Below are 13,826 nucleotides of genomic sequence, written 5' to 3' on the forward strand. Positions count from 1 at the left end.
AGAAGGAGGGATCTATATCCCTTTTATAAACTCATCACATATGAAAGAATCATAACCTTTTTTAGAAGTATGAATGTATATACCTTTTACAAACGCGTCAAATATGGAAGAACTTTAACCTTTGTTAGGAAGAGGAATTTATATTCCTTTTACAAGCGCATCCTGTATGGAAGCACTTTAAGCTTTGTTAGAAGGAGGAATACATGTTCCTTTTACAAACGCATCAGATATTGAAGAACTTTGTGAGAAGGAGGAATGTAGGTGGAGACACCCTTAGAATTCCCAGCTTGACCTGGTCGGCAATGCTTTCGTTGGGGGTTCAATACTAACTGACATCGAAAAATGCCTCGCTGTTTTTACTCAAATGAAGACTTTCCCGGTTTTTGACATTAGATTGACACGTCTAAATTCTGTGCTCAGATGACACCAGTGTTTAAATTGTCCGAAAACCAATTTTGCCAGTGTGGATAGACAGACACAGACAGGCCATAATATCTCGTAATAAGAAAAGTCAGTGCTCGCTACATAGTACTATTTACTGTAAACTCATTGTAAAAAACGTGTACATATCAACAATACTCGTACACTGCAACAATTAACTGATTATAGAAAACTAGTTGCCCACGGCGTATATTTAATTTCCAATTGTGGATTGATTACATTAAATAGCAGACAGCGTTCAAATAATTTGCTCTATTATTAAAACAAACTGTTAAATAAACAAAGCATTTAATTTATCACAATTCCGTACTAACCCATGCAATAAAAGAAACTGTATTCAATTTTTTTTTAATATGAATGATTATTGTAGCTCATTATTGGTTTACATACGATTAAATGTTTGGATTATTAGATTTGAAATAAAATCCTTGTATTAATCTAATACGTTTTATAAATTTAAAAAATCTGCCTTTCCCTAATAAATAAATTGCTGTCAAAAAGGCTCTGAGGTTAGTAAAAGTAATGTTTGCTTGCATGATCCAAAAACAAGGATTCCTTAATTTTGTGGTTTCTACAAGGTTGAGTCGACTTTGGAAAAACTGTTCACATTCCATTACAATTATCTGTTAAAAGTCCAATTATACAGTTACAAACTCATGACTGTTCCTTCCTTCAAGGAATTCTCTAAACGATATCCCAATTATAGGCTACATTTGTCCGTCGAATTCTTCACATTGTTGCCAATCAGTCTGTAAACCGTGAAGGATCTGAGATAGTTGATACTTCCCAAACTGCACTGAGATAAAAGTAATACTTATATTGTTTTTGACAGTGAATTTACCATAACACCCTTTGGTCAGTCACGTTTCAAAAACTTCAGCCCCAGGATTTGACTTTGAGAGAGGGAGGGAAAAGATAAACTCATCTTTCATGAAGGGGGTTTGATCGATATTTTCGTTTTGCAAACAGCGTGTTTTAACATGTTTTAAATTGCTCGTGAACTATTCCAAACAAAACTGTTCCTTCTAAAATTATATATCTCCAACACCTTTACTAAACAAATTTAATCTCCCTAGTTTTATATGAGTGGCGGTCGTCTCTGAGTCTACCTCCTATACGGAGGCTAGCTACAATTCCTAACCTTAAGAGCTATAGTAAAATGGCCTTGATTTATTTCCATAAGAACAATGTAAGCCTTAACGCAGTTTTACGCCCTCATTTTGGTCGTAGAATTATGAGAAGTCTCGTTTTAAAGATATAATTAATAAACATACAAATGAATTTTAGTTCTTTTGGATATTTTTTGGGTTGCTCAGAAAACATTTCATACTTTGTTGCACTTTGTCGCTTGAATATTCATGAAGTATACAGTTTACCAAAACATTAAAAATCATTTGGATGCGCATTAATTATATCTTTGAACATGGCATCCCCCATAGCGCTACGACCATAATGAGGGCGTAGAACCGCATGTGGTTTAACATAGATCTTATGGGAGAACACTCAAGATAATTTCACTACAGCCAGCTCTTAACATATACTAAACACACTCAATGTATATCAACTAAGTAGGAAATTAATGATGTCATACTATATAAGTTGATGTAAAGAGAGGGTTTTAACCGAATGTGAGTCTAAATCACGACTACTACGACTACTATAGCTTTCAAGTATCAGGTTCTAAGTCAAGAATCACAACCATGTTTGTTTTGTGTTAGTGTGCATGGAGTTACCAATCATCATAGTTTTGTGATTCCTGACTTACGCGTTTCGCAACGCTCTGGCATGGTTTGCTTATTTTAACCTACATTGTAGTTACGTGTTAGATTAGTTGTTCACATGAGAAAGATATCAGATTTAAGATTTCGAAACGTAATGTTACTGATATTTTGTATCACTGAACGATGGCAAATGTCCGGAAAATCCTGTTCTCTTCACATTATTTCCACCGTTAAAAACAAACTTCAAACAAAGAATTATACCCACGTCTATTTTTTCTCATATGATAGGCCTATAGGGATAGTTTTAGTTATCCCAGTATCCCGCTGTTTCTCATAATTTTAAAATTTGTTTTGTTTTTATCACCACTTGCTGTATACGATTGCAGTATAACCGCATAGAATTATTATACTGAAAGAAGTTCAATGATTAAGTTCGATAAATTAGTTGTTTAGCGAATTGAAAACTACAGAAGTACATTTAAAATAGCAATAAATTAATAATAATAAAGGTTTATTGACTAAATCATAATTTACCAGAACGTATCTGTCAATCGCACTTTACTGATTTATTGCACTTGTATACAATACGACAAGACAAAACAATATCTCACCTACATAGTAAAGTGATTAATAAATCTAAAATATTATGCTTCTTACGAGCATACGTGACTATTATGTATGCTACAATTGAAGCAAACAATAATGCTATGTTTCAACAATTTTAAGCGAGAGGTACAGCGGAACAGGATGTCCGCTACTTATTTTTGCCACAACGTTGGCTAACCTGCTGTCGCTCGCTACCGACGGGAATGCCAGCTGTTCCTAAAATCGATGCGCTGTTACAGAAACTAGGTTATGTTATCGTTAAAAAGTATACTCACGCGTCTTCTTATTGTTACACCCTCACACTACAGATATTCTTTTGTTTCTTAATACTCAGTAATAAATATAATTCACTACTTCTTATCAGACAAATCTCTATCAACTAAAGACGTGAAAGAGGATGATAAACCGTACTAAACATGAGAAGTAAACACTAAATTAATGCGAAGATACTAAGAGAAAAAACAGTGAAACAGAGAACAAAGAAGCAGTGGCAACATAACTGAATGTAATTTCCCTCGTGTACACTATGGCATTGATAAATCTTCGACATTAGGTAATAAATATGTTAATTCATGACTACAGAACAATATGATTCATATTTAATTCATTGGAAACTGTATTTTAAAATACATAAAATCGTCTCCATTAATGAATTCGTTTAAGTGCACTGTTATATCTCATTATTTTATTTTATCTAGGATATACTAAATGTTCTAAATATTTTGCTGCTACCCATATCGGATAAATGTATAAATATGCACCAAATAATTGGGAAAATAAATACGGGTATCCTCATCTTCAGCAAATATATAGTTTATGAAAGCTATGTTTTCTAATATAAAATTATGTTTTATGAAATACTCTAGAATATTTTCCTAAAATTAGTTAAATTGAACGCATGAATATCTCTTTACAATTGTATGAAATAGAGAATATGGTCTTCAATAATGTCCTTATCAATGACACGCGATTAGACTAGTAACTGAGGTTAGGTCTTTAGGCGCTTTCCCCCTCTGTTGGCATATAGTAACGGTGCCGGATAAGATGTCTGTGAATAAGATTAATAAATTCCAGGTTCATGGAAAATTTAAGTAAAACTAAACTTTGTGCATTTGTGTTCAGAATTCATACAAATTTAAAACACTGTAAATTAAAAGCAAAGTTAATAATAATATACTAGTTAAACTGGTTTGAAATTATAACAATATAATAAATTTAACAATTTTCTTTCTTATTTCACTAACTAATTACATCCTCGCCTGACGAAGAGGATGGATTTCAACCCTCGAAACGTTGTGTTATACATTTTGTAACATATAACGATATCAAATGTTCGAAACCCTTTCAAATCTTCCATCGCCATTAACAAACTTTAAATAAATCATAAAATAAAGACCTGCCATGAAGAGAAAACGTTAGTGATGTGACGTTATAACAATTTTTCCAAAAATTTTATGTCAGCGTTGTTAATAATTGTACATTATTTACCGTGCGTTAACGAAGCCAAATACTCGAGGGGCTGGAAAAATTTCATTTCTGCATGTCTACACGATATTTCGAGAAGTAATTAACCTTGAAATGTTGCATGAAACTTCATTTCGAATTCGATATTGTTGCATGCCACTCCATGGGATTTGGCTGAGCGTTAGCGAACAATTTACGTCTTGTTGGTAACGATAATGGCAACAATAAAATCGCAGAATAAATTAATTTGTAAACAAGTTGAGTAAAATCATATGATTTTAAATTTTGCATGCAAAAACTGAGAAACCTTTCAGGATAAGTGCTGTATCGTACTACTATATTGTATTTGCCATAAATGAAAACCATGATCACTTATATTTCACCCGTTATCCTAAGTGAATAACTTAATGAAGAATATTTTGTATTGTTGGTGCACTTGTATCTAGATTAATGTTGAAGTGATTATAGTCACAAACTCATTTGTCATAATAAATGCTTCTTTGTTTTAGCATCACGTCGGAAGAAAATAACAGTTCCGATGATCATTTGTCTTAAAGATTGATACTTCCTTCAACATTGCATGACCATCGCAGATATCACTGCTCATTTGTTTTCTCATTACATTTCTATGAGACACGCAATATAGTATTCTTATTGTGTTTTCAGTTCATAAGGATTTAATTTATATCCTAACTATTTTCGTATTATATCTATATCAATCAGTAAATAGGTTCCTGTAACGCTTAGCCTATATCTCAGTCCTGGCGGAGCGGGTACTTTTTGTGGTTTATAATTGAAATCGCAGAAAAAAATGTCTGAATCAAATAATTTTTCAAATAATCTATTGTCTCCTCATTTATGGCACACTGAACAAGTCAGTTTGTGGAAATAGTAGAGTTTGAAATGAAATGAAATGTAAAATGACTTTATTAGAGGCGAAGTTAGGACTATAAAGTCCTCTCTACCACTTAAACTCAACCCTTGTATACGTAAATAAAAAGTAAAATACACACAGAAGGAAATAGTTAGTGGTTTTGGATGACTGATATTGACAATTATATCTCTAGTTTAGGCCACATGCAAGGCCATGTGCAGTGGTGCAGCATTGAAGGCCAGGACTACATACATAGAGGGTTGGGAGTGGAGGTGTGTATTTCCTCCAATTACTTTCGTGGATCCAGGAATGCTTGTTGAGATCTCAACTGTCAGCAAATGATTATTGTATTCCTGTTAAGAGGCAGAGTAGGATACAAAAAACAGGGATTTCTTCAAGTATTCTGGTCTGCAGAGACGAATGCTTGCAAATATATCTTGATGTCCTAGTGAATATCCCTGATGGAGTTCGCGTTGGAAGAATTTTCGGGTTGACGTAACGGGACGAGATAGAGTGGGGATACAGAGCATTCCCCAGTGATCTTCAATTACATGAGGAAGACTAGAAGAAATTTCCCTGTCTATGTCATGATCTACGATGACGCGTATACTAACTAGAGGCCTTCAGAAGCATTTTTATGCTAGCCTTATTGTGGTGCGAAGATGGAATTTTGTCTTAAACCAATGATACTTCAGATATCTCAAAGTCCAATTAAATGTATCCTATGAGACCATAACACTTTGATTCTTCCTTAAAGGCGTTAGCGGGTTAAAAGACGTGAAACTCTCCTGACTTCCTGAGCTATGCTTAGAAAGCTATCGACGTCTATGCGTAAGGATGTTCGGTTTGGAGATCATGAGGACCGGGCAAAGAGGTTTTGAATCTGCAGATGCTGTTTTTTTTTTTTCGCATGACTAGCACAATTAATTGAGAGCAGCTACCAACTAGGCTATCTCACCCTCATAATAAAGGGTGCCTGATAACCTTGCTTTGGAGTTCTCGAGGCACCACAACAAGAATTGTGGCTAAAATGTTTGACCATCCAAATATTTACAAAGCAATTTCGCCAGATAGTGTTGCTATTATTATTATTGATTGATTTTCTTAATTAAAAATAAATCTAAAATGACAGTCCTTATATACTGTACTCTAAGCTAACGAAATGCTTACATAACATAACTGCAAATAAGAACCTAATAATAAACTTTTCGGAACGAACCTAATTTATAATAAATATTTATTTCCTCCCGGATCCAATAATTCTTTGATGCCGTTTATAAATTACGGTAATTTTTCTGTTGGCGGGTTAAGCTTATACATATAATGAACATGGGCAATTAAACAAACCTTGCATTAAAATGATTTAATGAAAAAATGGTTACCAACTAAAATAATCCCTAGTTGGATTTTACTTCCAACGTGTTTTCATTTATAATCACCCACTTTCCTATAAAATTGTTTTCATGATTCACAAAACTTAAAACTAAAAGTATACGTCTAGTCGTATTCATATTCCACAACTAGAAAGAAACACTTTCGCTCGGATGCCAACAGGGAGTACAGTACTTTTTAGAGTATTCGTTAGTATCTTTTCGTTACTAACTTGATGTTAACATCCGGTCCCGCAAAACACGATGTTATTTACTAACACATTTGCAAGCGCTAGCTGAGTGTTTGCTTACGCTCTTACGAAAGTATTTAAAAAGGTACGCGTTGAACATAAAATAATCAAATTTATTATTATTTTTCTTTTACTAAAGCGTTTACGACTTATTTTGATTAAGTTTTTACTGGCAATTTTAAATATAATCAAACATTTCCTTAATTTATATCTATATTCTTTTTATTTCCCAAAATTTATTAATGTTTTGCGCAGTATTCAAAGATAACGCTACGATTTAAATACTAGGTTTTAACATTTTCGAAATGTTCCTGTAAAATTGATTTTACACTTCGCGTCCCATCTTATTGATTGAGAATCATCTACTACAAATTGTCTGACACTCATAGTAATTTAAATTTGTAATTTGAAGATTTTTTTATTTGAACTAGCTGTTAACCGTTTCTTCACATGCAAAATTTAAAATGTAAGCCATTATAGGCCTACAAATAAGTGAAATCAATTATGGTGTAATGATGGAGTCCTATGCAATTTTGTACATAAGTAGGCATACATCAATTGCGTTACGTATTACTTCGGTATTCGTGGTCAAGAGGATCATAGTTTAACCTGACTCTTTTTGCGCGTTCAGGAGCATTTGTATTTTTAATTTATTTATTACATTTTTGCCGACGCCACAGCTAAATCTAACTTGTTACATTGATCAAGAAAATACAAAAAAATATGCAGGTCTCGGAAAACTACTTCGGAGAAACAGCGTTTAATTCCACTCTCTGTCGCATACTTCCGGTCTAAGATATTTCCATTGCCACAGTTGAGTTGGCCTTCTTGTCCAGATGAAGAAAATATACAAACGCAAAATTAACAAGTCTAATACAGTCCAAAGAGGAAAACCTGGCTGCTTCCGGTGTAACTTCATGCGTCATTTCAAAATAATCGCTTATACTTTGCGTCATGGAAGATTTGTTTTTTTTTTTCGGACTAATCTGGGAAAGAATGGATCGTTGTGGCAAATATGTTAGCATTACTTTGTTTTCCTGGCGCGGCTTAATTCCTTCAGCCACAGTAAAAATTCCAAATTAAAACATCAAGGAAACCAGTGTCGAGTAACTTACGTGAAACAGGTTTCACAGGAATTCACAGGTTTTTTTTTATTAAGGTTGGTTTTAGAACAGTGTTTAAATGTTTATAATACATTTACATGGTTTAAATTTTATTTATAATCCATTAATGTTTTAAATTCGTCACTGACGCAATTTGGAGTAAAAGTTAGATTTTAACTTTGTCTCTGCTGCTCAAGCAATGTTCTACAATTGTTATATTATGTAAACAAAATTTTCAGCCTTTTGGGGAACTTCAAATCTTAACAGCTCTGTAATGTAATTAAATTTGGATTATGAACCATAAATACTAAAATTTATTTCGAATGCTTAAGTATATATTGAGGTAACTCACCACCAGGCAGCGCTGTAAAAGATAAAAGTTTTCAAAGCGCCTGCACACTATAAACTGCACTTACGAGACAGTTACGTATATTACATAGCCAAAAACTATTTGAAGGCGCTAAGTTATTATGTATATTTGTCTTTAAGATACTTTTCTGGTTGAACTTAAAGCTTGAGTGTTAGACCACAAAAAAGTACATGTACTGTGTGTGATTTTTATAAACATACACAGATTGTTTTGATCGTGGCAACAAGGCGAACTCTACATCGGCGTTGGAAATATAATTCATTTGAACCATAAGTTCACATACACACTGGCAAAGCTTAGGAAAATCGTGCGAAGCCTTGGGTAACAGCTAGATTTATATATTTTTCTTCATACAAACCATTCTTATTATACGAATATTAAAAAAAAAGGAACTAACAGAATCGGTCCAGCCGTTCTCGAGATCAGCATTTACATTTTACAATTCTTTTTCATTTATAAGATAAGCGAAACTAATGAAAAAACCGATGTCTTGATCACATGAAAGGATACTAGTTATTATATTGTTGATAAATTGGTTCAAAATAAAATTTTAATGGATTTATTTCTTTATACGAGTATTAAAGAACTGTTTTTTGGTCACAAAACTGCCACGTGTTATCCACAAATCGAATATATTGGACATTTCCTCTTTTATGACAGGCTTTTAAGGGCCAATTAGGACTACCGCTTTACCACGCCCTTTCTGTCAACCCTAAGGGCGTCACGTCATACCGCACAAAATTAGAATTCTCATGTTTTGTAAACAATTTTATAAGTAGAAGAAACCAAAAATACATTAATATTTTACAAATAAGAAGTACCTATTATACAGATTCTGCAACTTTGTAACGTTTTCCTTAACCCACACACCGCAACCGAATGTAATTTTACTGAATTAGTTCTATTTCACTGAGTTAAACTCAATAGTAGTGTACTTCCAATAAATCCAATGTTTGCATGTACACCGTTGTAGCGGTTCGTTTGTTAATTAGTTGGTTAATTAGTTTGATTGACCTTATGACCCCCAGTCAATTACGAATTTAATAGGTTAGGGCGGAAGCGTTTTCGCTCTAATGCGGCACGTGCGTAGAAGTTCCTTACCTCCAGAATGTGCTGAGATACAACACAGAAATTGTACAGAATACATGCGGTGTAGATTAAATTAAAGATAGCTTTGTTCATATTAAGCTATATTTCATACAAATGTAAATTCTCCTTATAGGTTCAAAATTCTAGAAATATTTACTAATGAAGCTCAGTGCAGTAAATAAATTATTGCTGTTTCAGTTGGATCAATCTATAACCTCTTTTAAATGTCCTTTTTGGGAGCAGATCACGTGAACGAATCCGAATCAGGTAGTTCCAGTGTACTGAATCTTTTCCAGGTATAATATTGCGTACTCTCTTTGTCCCTGGTTCTCGGAGGCGTCACCATACTCTAACCTTACTGTACATTAAATTAAATTCAATAATGTCTTATTATTACTGAATAATACCAAGCAATTACGCAGTGTAGCGGGTACAACGGTTATCGCAAGATGGCACAATGTAGAGAGTATGGCGTTATCGCAAGATAACCGGATAAAGCAACGTCGAGCGTGGCTGCTGATTGGAAGGCTGACCGCTAAGCGATCCTGCCTTTGCTAGCAGCCCGCCTGCCCACATCGTATGACAATATCGTTTCGAAGAAGGATACGGAAAGAATCTAGAAGAAAGAATATCACGATTGGGTTTCTACTTTGATCGTCCCGTGCAAGTCCTGGATAGCTTTGTACAGGAAAGACATCCTTCGAGAGTCCTCAAAGCTCCGGAACGTTCTAATCATGTTATGATATTAGTTTCATCTCCAAACTAATATATGCATATATGGCAATATCGTTTCGATGAAGGATATGGAAAAACATTTAAAGAAAGAATAGCACGATTCGGTTTATAATTTGATCGTTCCATGCAAGTCCTGGATATACGATGTAAAAGATAGACAGATTTCGAAAGTCCTTAAAGCTCCGGATCATTCTAATTTATTATATTATTACATTTGTTTTATCTTCTAAACTGCATATATGTTAATATCGTTTCGATGAAGGACACAGAAAGAATTTCAAAGAAGGAATACCAAGATTGGGTTTCTCTACTTTGATCGTCCCGTGCAAGTCCTCCTTAGACTATATGCGGGAAAGACATTCTAAGAGAATCGTCTAAGCTGTCATAGGTGAAAAACAAAGTTGTCACGCTTCTCATATCGCTTCTGTAAGTGATATTCGTATTGTGACACGATCTGCACTGAACAATCCCTTGTCACTTAAGAACTTTGACACAGAGTTCAGGACGCTCACTTAGCTGTAGACCGTATACAATACCGTACGTTCGGAAAGGTAAATTAAAAATCTAAAAAAACAATCTTTGTTTGCTTTAGGTCCAAAAACTGTATATAACCCTGGGAAGTATAAAACCGTAAACAACCTCTTATCACTAAAAAATTAAACCATCTTTTTATAACTTCTAGACTTTTGTCTGTGTGTATAAATTATTTAAATATTAGTTAGCTTGTTATTTGAATAAAAAGGTTTTTTTATTTTGTTGTATTTATTATTTATACAGAATACTTTTAGAAATATATATGTGCATAAATTTAAATTTATAGTCAAATACTTGTTTAAACTAGGCAATTTTTAAAAGCATAATTTTACATTATTTTCAGCAAAAGCACTGTACAGTTTACGTTCAGGTAAATTGTTTGGAAAGCAGCAATTTCTTTCGAATGCCATGAGTAACATTTATTCCAGTCGTGTCTTGGTGTTTTTCTACTTAAGAATGTTTGTGTCTGAGAAACGCTAATTATTTACAACAATAACTGCTATTAAACGGTAACTACACGAAGAGGTATTGTTTCATATAATTATTTATTTATTGCTTGTTCTAAATTAAAGTGTAAAACATGAATAATTTTAATAATTTTTAAAACATTTACACTCAAATGTTGGACGAAATACGTGACATCAATGTTTGTGGTAGTCAATAAACAAAACATGTCCCTGTTAAATAATGTTGACTAAAACTTTTGCTCTTAATGCTTAGATTTTATTTTGACTTTTTAAAGCTTCTATTTACACAGTTATAAAACAAATGTTTACTAAAATATTTCATGTTTTGAAATCACGGCCATTTTACTATATTGTTCTTTAAAAAAAATGATGTTAGTCACCTAATAGTAATTAGTCTTATCTAATTATTAATTTATTATTAAAGCACTCTTCGTCTCCATATGGATAAGTCCGTTTTTTTATTGAACTTGCTCTACTCTCCTGATTTCAAAGTTATCAGGAGTCACTACTAATAGAATAGGCTATTGCATGTTGGTTCTTATATTTCATTAATGCCTTATCATTGCAGAATTTTTAATTTGATGGATACGTTTTTTCCCAATGCACCGTACGTATGACCTTGACTGATAAGGATCAGATTTCCGTTGGTCAAGTGCACTGCAAGTCCAAGACATGTTATCACGGCACGCGAACACTGATAAGATCTGAGGTCAAGAAACCCTAAACCTGGATCACGCAAACACTTGCCAGCGTCATGACAATTTCATAACGTCAGAACAAATCCAGAGAATTTCGTGTGTATTTTTCATTCCATCAAGATCAACGATTTTCTGCCACCATGTATGCGTTGTTTCCTTCAAGAGTTTTTTATTTAACAGTCTCTCGTAGATCTATCTTAATACTGTTTTTAAATTTAATGTTTTTAAGGTTTAAGTTTGTTTTTAATTTAAGTTTTTAATATTTTTTTTCTGTATAACTCTTCTTTTAATTTATTTTGGTTTATGTTGTGACAAATCTAGCTGGTAGGTAACTGAAATTGTGCACAATTTTGCTCCAAAACTTCGATCAAATAATAAATATACAAGCCTAGATACAAAATCTTTTACCAGAATCTGGTACCTTATTATCAAACTGGTAAAGTGGATGCAATAAATAATTATACAGAGTGTTCACAAAAAGGATGTCACAAACTTCTGTGGAGGATAGTATTCTTCATATTAAGCAAATTAAGCCAGTTTTCGTTGGCGTTCCTTTGCTTCCAGAAAATATTAATATAATACGTTACACACAATATTCTTAGTCCACATTGCAAAACTGAAATTATTGCCACAGTTTAGATTCTTCCGGAGAATTATTTGCTAGCCATAGTTAAGCAATTGTAAAGTCGGCGTCTAAATATAACCCTTTTGCTGACTAAAACGACCAATGTGGCATTCCAGTACCTTCATCAATCATGGACAATTTTTGAAGACATCATGCAAATTTACTCAGATACCATTTAAGATACATGTCTATACGTTTCTAAAATCCCCAGTTAGAGGCTAAGTGGAACAGATGACTTTTAAGACACTATAAATAAAGAAACGTTTCATTTCATTTCAGTTAAACCAGAGAAACAGCTAATAATTTCAATGATCTCATCCAGCTGAATTTGATCGATCTTTATCATTAACTGATGAGTTTTAAGAACATTCTGATGGCTTTCTAATTGAAAGAAGGAGAGATTGGCATTGATCCAACCCCAACCACTTAGGGGAGAGATGTTTCCTTCAAATTAACATTTGCTAAAGACTTTGCCACTGGAGGAACTCCGCCCTCTTTGACCGCCGTCTTCATCAGTGAACTAGATGTATTGGCTAAGTCAACTCTTCGCCCCAATACCTCAACATTTGAGGTTAGGTCGTGACTCTTATGGCCATCCACTGGGGTTCAAGTGTTTTTGGAAATTATGTCCCCACTTTAGTTCCAGATATAAAGCAAGCAGTAACTACTATCCTGAAGTAAGCAGTTTTGGAAGACTTTTACTTTGGCTACGAAGTGAACCTGAAACTATTTTAAAACTTATTTATCGCATGAAATTTTTAATGTAAAAAAAATAAAGTAAAGTAGTCTTATTTTACCAGATGAATTTAGCGCTAAGAAGCCCTCTCTAACACTTAACCTAGGGACCAACGACTTAAAGGTGACTTCCGAACCACCACCAACGGCCGGGCAGGCGGGCTGCTTGCAAGGACAGGATCGCTCAGCGGCCACCTACCTATCCAAGCAGCAGCCACGCTCGACGTTGATTCGGTTATCTTGCGATACCCGTTATCGCGATACCCGCTACACTACGCCACATTAATTACAATAATAACGCGCGCGCGCGTGTGTGTGTGTTTTAATTACAAGTATAATTCTAATGTGTACACGTAAACAAACCAAAGTGTTGCATATACGAAATTAAAATACTTGCATTGGATTTATGAGTGCGGGTAACAAACTACAGATAGCTAATTCAACGCTACCTTAATAAACCGGTTTCTTCCTGTATTTCCCGTTGCAGAAGACAGCTGGTAAGAAGGATGTCAAGTAGGTTTTATTTTATTACTCATACAGGACCGTTGCTGTTCTTACTGTAAGATTTAGAGATGGGAAATACCGTTATTTGTCAATAACCTATTACCAAAATAACGTGGTTAGTTAGTACCTGTTACCGCGGTAACATGTTACCAGCTGATCCAAGCTCAGTATTATCATCATGCTGTTAGGTACTGACGTTATTAAGTTGCCAGTAAACTGGGTCAGACTAAATCTGACAC

The sequence above is a fragment of the Homalodisca vitripennis genome, chromosome 3 (genome assembly GCF_021130785.1).
Source record: "Homalodisca vitripennis isolate AUS2020 chromosome 3, UT_GWSS_2.1, whole genome shotgun sequence".
Lineage (NCBI taxonomy): Eukaryota > Metazoa > Arthropoda > Insecta > Hemiptera > Cicadellidae > Homalodisca > Homalodisca vitripennis.